This window comes from Arachis hypogaea, chromosome 17 (genome assembly GCF_003086295.3).
Source record: "Arachis hypogaea cultivar Tifrunner chromosome 17, arahy.Tifrunner.gnm2.J5K5, whole genome shotgun sequence".
NCBI lineage: Eukaryota > Viridiplantae > Streptophyta > Magnoliopsida > Fabales > Fabaceae > Arachis > Arachis hypogaea.
The window spans coordinates 34496773-34503347 of NC_092052.1; the positions used below are offsets into that span (position 1 = coordinate 34496773).

Here is a 6575-nt window from a genome sequence, read left to right on the forward strand (position 1 = left end):
AACGTTGAACCCTAATCCGTCCCTACGGGTACCCGCCCGCCCCTACCCGCCCTTATAATTATTAAAATTCAATAAATAAAATTAAATTTCAAAATTTATATAACCATCATCACATACGTAACATAAATTAAAGTAAAAATTTAAATATGATACAATATTATTAATCATTTACTAATTATTTTACATATATTATATATATAGCGGGGCGGGTAGAGGTGGGTATTACCTAAACCCGACCCCGCTCCGCCCCTCCCTAAAACCCGCCCCGCTAAAAACCTGCCCCGGTGCAGGGCAGATAATTACCCGCCCCAAGCGGTAGAGGCGGGGTGGATACCTGCAGGTTCGGGTGGTATTGCTGTAACACCCTACTATACTTAATCTTATGCTTAAGTCATAAGACTGAGATAGTAAGGTATTACGACCTCTAAAAATAGTAATATATATATATAATAATAGAGAAAAGATACTTAACTAGGAGCCTTGAAAAATGGGTAAAACAAAAATCACAAAACAAAAAGCGCAACGCTCAGGAAAGGATTACTTGCGTGCTAAGAAACCTAATAGGAACATGATAAAGTTAAGCAAAAGAATAAAGGAAAGCCAAGGAAACAACATAACTAGCCCCTGACTTAGCCTGCGAAGCTAAGGCTGGCCAGAGGATATATATATATATATATATATGAACATACATAGGTATCCCCAAAAATATACCAAAATACCAAAATAAACTCCTATCTCTCCCTCAACCTCTAAGAGGAGCAGCATACACAAGTTACTTGGAGAGTAAGCTAAACAAATATATACATATATACAACCAAAATACCAAAATACACCCAAGGACTACTTCGCTTCCCAAGATCCAGACGTCTAGCGAGGAGCCTCTCGACCTGCATCTGAAAAACAACAATACAATATGGAATGAGAACCGGAGGTTCTCAGCATGGTAAAAGTGCCACGCGCATAAGAAATACGGTCCTGAGAATGCCATGGGCAATCCTAGAACTCCGTTATTCAATTATCCAACTTAAGTACTAAACAGAAGCCATAAACAGGGGTAGGTATTCTAAATCTGCCTAACTTACTCAAGTTCAAGCTTAACCTAATACCAAACCATTTCCTCCGTTTCCTCCATCCTTTCATCATTCAGAATGCAACAGAAACAAGCAACCAAACAAGTTCACGCACAAGTAATGATCAAATAGTACAAATAGCAAGTATAACAAATAGCGGGTAATATATATCAATTAAGCATACCCAAAAAATGCATAGCAATCAATACAAACAAATGCATATGATGCATGCCTGTCCTATGGCTGATGGGGCCCATCTGTCGGTTATCCAGCCAACCCGACAAGTCCGAAAACCTTAGACTGTCCCCCGTCGCGCATCCCCAAGAGTCTATGCATAGAGTTCACATTCATATTTCATAAAATCACTCAATGGGGGCTATCCATACTCGGGAATTTATACGTGCCCGGTCACCCTTACGACGTAGGGTCAACAGAGTATCGAGATTCAACCTGGAACACGTGATGGCGAGCCACGCTTCTTACCCAGGGAACTCGTATCTCAGATAGCATTATTCATAAGTCATTTCATATTCATAATCATTGTTTAATCATTCATCAAGCCATGGCATATTAACTCCTTTTATTAACAACCTCCCTTTCACATTTTTCATCGTCATTCCCTTATAATTCATCTTGATTACCCTTTCCGGGTCCTGACCAAACTTTTTATCAAACTCTTCTCATCCTTCTTAATATCGAATACTCTTAAAATCAACCAAACTCTAACATTAAATCAATCACATCACACGAGGATTGAACTTTAACTTCTCGAACTCATGACTATCACTAAGACATCCTCGACACTCTATTTTCTTTTCTGTTTCTAATATAGAAAATGAACTCAGAATTGCACAAACTTTATGTCCAGGCGTTCATATTGAAATAAGCTTTCTAACAAACTAAATATCATAATTTTCTGATTTTTCTAGCCTCAATAATAAAGGAAAAACCGTGACTGCTCTGCAGTGCATAAAACCAGAAAAACAGCAGCAGCATGTGATATTCAAAATTCAATATAAAATCCAAGTTAAATCCAATGACTTTGAAAATTAATTTAGTTAAACTTTACTCATCCAGGTTTCTTTCTCAATTGGTTCTGAGTCAATACCAGTTTTAATGAAAAAGTTACATTACCTGGAAGTTAAGTAAAAATGAGACAAAATCTGTTTTAAAAACCAACAAGCTTAGTACCTTTCAATTGGAATAACTTTTATTACAAAACTCCAATTAAGCTAAATTTTGATTTGAGAACCCCTAGCTCATCCAGAAACAAGTGTGTCTTGGTTACAATCCAATTTCTATTTAATTCTAAGAGTTACAAGCATTGGAAGTTGATGCATAGCTTGCTGAAATCTGTTTCTTTTCAGTTTTGCCCACCAATATTCAAAAATTCACAGCTCCCAATCCTCAACTCTTAAAATTCTGAAATTTTAGAGAAATAAAGCAAGTTAATCAAATTTTATAACAAAATTGGTTTCGCTCCAAAACTCAACTCGTAGAAGTCGCAGCAAGACAAACAAGTTGCTGCCCTGTTTGATCTTTTCTGCTGCTGGACAGATTTAACAACCTAACTTTAAAAATTTGCCATAAATTGTATATTTAACAAAAAGGTCCCAAATTTTTCAGTTTAGTTCCTTATATTCCCAAGTTTAGCGCAAACTTGGTCTCATGCAATTCTGATCATTACATAATTAGTTACAGCATATACAATACCACCACAACACAACTCTACATCCTTATTAACAAACACCAATTCTAATCCATCAAAATAAATATAAGAGCACACCATTAATAACTTTCACACCTCATAATTCTAATATATAAATTCACTAACAAATCTATTCTAACAACATTACAAGGCTAATCATTAAATACAACAAACAGTCCAACTTATTCTATGGTTCCTCTAACCTAAGTTTTCACAACACCGTAAATATTAAACGTGCGAAACTTAAACCATACCTTGGCCGATCACTTAATTCACCCAAGGCAGCCTCACAACTCAAAATTACAGCCCCTCAAACTCAATCAAACAGCCCCAAACCAAGCTTGATCACCAACAAGCCTCCAACAAGCATCAACATTCACATACACACTACCTAAACCACAATTAACACATCCAAACATAACAACTCAATACCCAAATTCCTAAATTCAGAAATTTCATTAGGGTTTAAGATCTCTTACCTTTACCCACTGATCCTTGGGCAATACCCACAAGAAATCAAGTCTAGTGGACCCCTAAAACATGAAAATCATCAAGGAATTGAGTTTCTCAAACCTTAAACCCGAAATTCATACCAGCAGAAATGGAGCTAGGAAAAAGCGATTCACTTACTGTTTTATTTGAATAGAATTGAAGAACTCAACGGGCCCGACGCGTGGCCGCAAACGGCTCGTCAATCGGAGCTCCGGATCAAAAGTTATCAAAGAAAGAAGATCAAGCTAGGTTTTGGAATTCATTCTCTTCTTCTCCATGCATTTACGCTGCTTCTGTTGTGTTCTAAGGCAGAAAATGAGCTTTAGCTCATTTATATACTGGGCTGGTTGGGCCCGCGGGTCTGGTTTGGGCCCGGTTCAACCGGCTCGGCCCATTTGGCTCAATTTTGGGCCAAATTTTTTCGAAAGTGATATCAAAATTCTCGTTTTGCCGAGCTCTATCCTATTTTGATATTAGTTTTGCATATTTAATTTTCCTATTGAAAATTCGATTTATTGACTAATTATATACTGATTTTAGCGGGGTTTACATCCTACCCACCTTATTAGGAATTTTGTCCTCAAAATTCAGAGTGCGTTACCTGAATAGAGGTGTGGGTAGTCCTTCCGCATCTCTGTCTCAAGCTCCTAGGTATATTCTTCAATACTAGCCCAACACCAAGCTACTTTCGCTAAGAAAGTCTCTTTCCCGTGTAAACGCTTAATGCTGGTATCATCAATTCTAACGAGAGTTATTGGAAACGTCAGATCTTCTCTCACTTGAATTAATTCCGGCTTTAGGACATGACTAGGATCAAATTTGTATTTACGAAGTTGCGATACATGAAACACGTCACGCAGGTTCGAACGGATTGTTCTTTTGCTAAGGGATTTAGCTTTTTAGTTTTTTTGATTGATCATCCGATTCTAGTTCATTGAAGTGATCTTCAGAAATAGGTATCCCCTTTCTTCCAACTTGAGAAGTCTTCTTCTTAGATCCACCTAACTCTTTTGTCGGCTTTCATAGTGAGAATTCTAACTTAGATTTGCGTAACTCTTCCTCTGTTGTTTCGGCTGTCAAATTCAGGAACTAAGACGTTTGATATTCCAGTTTTCGGTTAATTCAAAGGTGTTTAGCATACTGTGAAGTCTCACCTTCTCCCTGATGTATAGTCTCTTTGATATCCCCAATAAGTGGTTTACTCCGATGGGCAAAACGGGCCTGGTCGCTTGATCCACAGTTCCCTAACAGTATCACCTTTTGTTCTAGTCTTCGGTAACCTATTATGAAATCAATGGCTATTCCCTTTTATCTTTAATGTAGAACCTTCGACGGTTGTGGCATTTCGAACAGTTTCTGGTGGTCTTTCATTTCTTTCTCATACGTCAAACTTGTAATCACATAGATTTCCACCTCGTTCTTCATTTTTGTCTGCTCAAAATATCTTCTTTGATTCGTGGTAGGTTTTAGAAATCTCAAGGTAACTTCAAAAATTTTCTCCTGTAAGCTTCGAACAACAGTTTCTTATTTCAACTTCCGACCTCAACACATAACCCTCTCTTGGTGTCTTCTGGATTCAACCGGTTTCAGTACTCTTAGTAGCCCCTTATCACCGTTATTGCACTCCTTAAGTCTTTGACTTTACAATCTCTATTTCGACATTAAACATATAAATCTTTTCTTAGTTCTCTTTCGTTTGCCAGACTTCGACATCCTCGGTAGGTCTTTATCGTCCCCTCACGCTTCCTGCATTTCGTCTTTGCTATGTTTTAAAACCGCAATAGATTTAGTTTGACTCCTTTATCTATACCCTTAATATCCAATTTAAAGTTCCAACTTATCTAGCCTTCCATTCTCCGAAATTTATATCCAAGCATTTCCCCAAAAATTTCTTACTCAGGACATCTGTTACCACTTCACGATGTTGTATTTACACGTATCCTAAACCCCTCTGGTAATGTATCGCACTAATTCCGAGTTGTTAAATAAGTTCGGGTATTCTAATTACTGGATTTGGGGTTAATCCTTCTCTTGGAGTTTGAAAGCTCTCTTCATATTCGGGTATCTATGTAACCGGTGTATTTCTAGCGCATTAAACTAATCATAGGCTTTGTGGTCGACAAGAATTTAAAACTCCAAAACTCTTTTTGACGGTGCACGCTTACCTGCTTCATCTTCCATATCCAAAAGTCATGCTCTTAAGGAATCAACATCTCCACAGTCACAACTATATTTTATACGTGATACTAATATAGGCTCGAGTTGATTTTCAAAAGGACATTAAGCTCGAAAAATGAATGAGCAATACAAACGGTGTTCGTAATGAGTCAAAAAGGAAATTTTGTACACGGTTGTTCAGGATTATACCGAAATGATGGAATACACAAGGAGAGGAACCTAGGTGCATCTCAAGAAAAGAGTTCAAATTAGAGACCTTTGGTAGGAAGAACAGAGCGTACAGAGTCAAAGAAGTCTCAGCTGATTCTGAAGAACATGGTTTGCGAATAGGGGCAACTCTAGTCATAGCGAGCACACAAGATTCAAGGATTATGCGCTTATACCAAGACAAGCTCAGACTCATCCTGGAAGAAATAATATTCATGTGCATAAGGAGTAAAGTTAGAAAGGTAGTCAAGCTATTTAGGAAGAGCTCCGGATCGAATGTCAATGTAGGTTTCAACAGAAGGATTAGATCGAGTCGCGAAGGTTCGTTAGCACACTCTCTCTACATAAGGTTTCTTACCGTTCTCTTCCTTCTTCTCCAGCATAACCGATGCTTCCCACAAAGAAATAGTTGGTTAGGTGATTCCCTCTTCTAGTACTCCCTTCTACTCAATCCTAAATTCTACCGGTTATAATGATGTCTTCACTTGTAGTGCGATTGAAGTTAATCCGATTTCCGGTACTAAGCCTATCGCAAACTCGCTTCTCTCTGGAATGGAAGTTTTGACACACCTTCAAGAATTGTCTTAGAAACTCTCTCGTATAGAGATTTGGTTTCATCTCCACTTACCTCTGAACAATTAACATCTAAAGGTTGTGTTCGCTCTACTCCTCTTCCTCAAAGTTTCACCGTCACTAAATTTCAAACAATAACTCCGCATAACCCTCAACACTCCTGATTCCTTAGATATGGTCCAACCTGCTTCCACTACGTCACTTAATCCTTAACCTTCAAAAGTCTAACCACCCTGATTCCACTGCGTCATTCTGACTCTCATCCTTTAAGAACCTAGTCACTCATCTAAGTTAGTTAAGTATCGCTCTATCTTAACAACTAGTAGTCTTCGACTAACCATCGGTTC

General features: G+C 38.0%; 1 long non-coding RNA gene across 1 annotated transcript; it reads right to left on the bottom strand.

The window, feature by feature from the left end:
* Positions 1 to 607: 607 nt before the first annotated feature.
* LOC112766147 (uncharacterized) lies at positions 608 to 3575 on the bottom strand. Its single transcript, XR_003184161.3, has 4 exons — positions 3409 to 3575; positions 3258 to 3311; positions 3033 to 3169; positions 608 to 893 (listed from the first exon to the last, which is right to left on the bottom strand). It is a non-coding gene; the product is annotated as an uncharacterized lncRNA (long non-coding RNA).
* Between the last annotated feature and the right edge of the window lie 3000 nt (positions 3576 to 6575).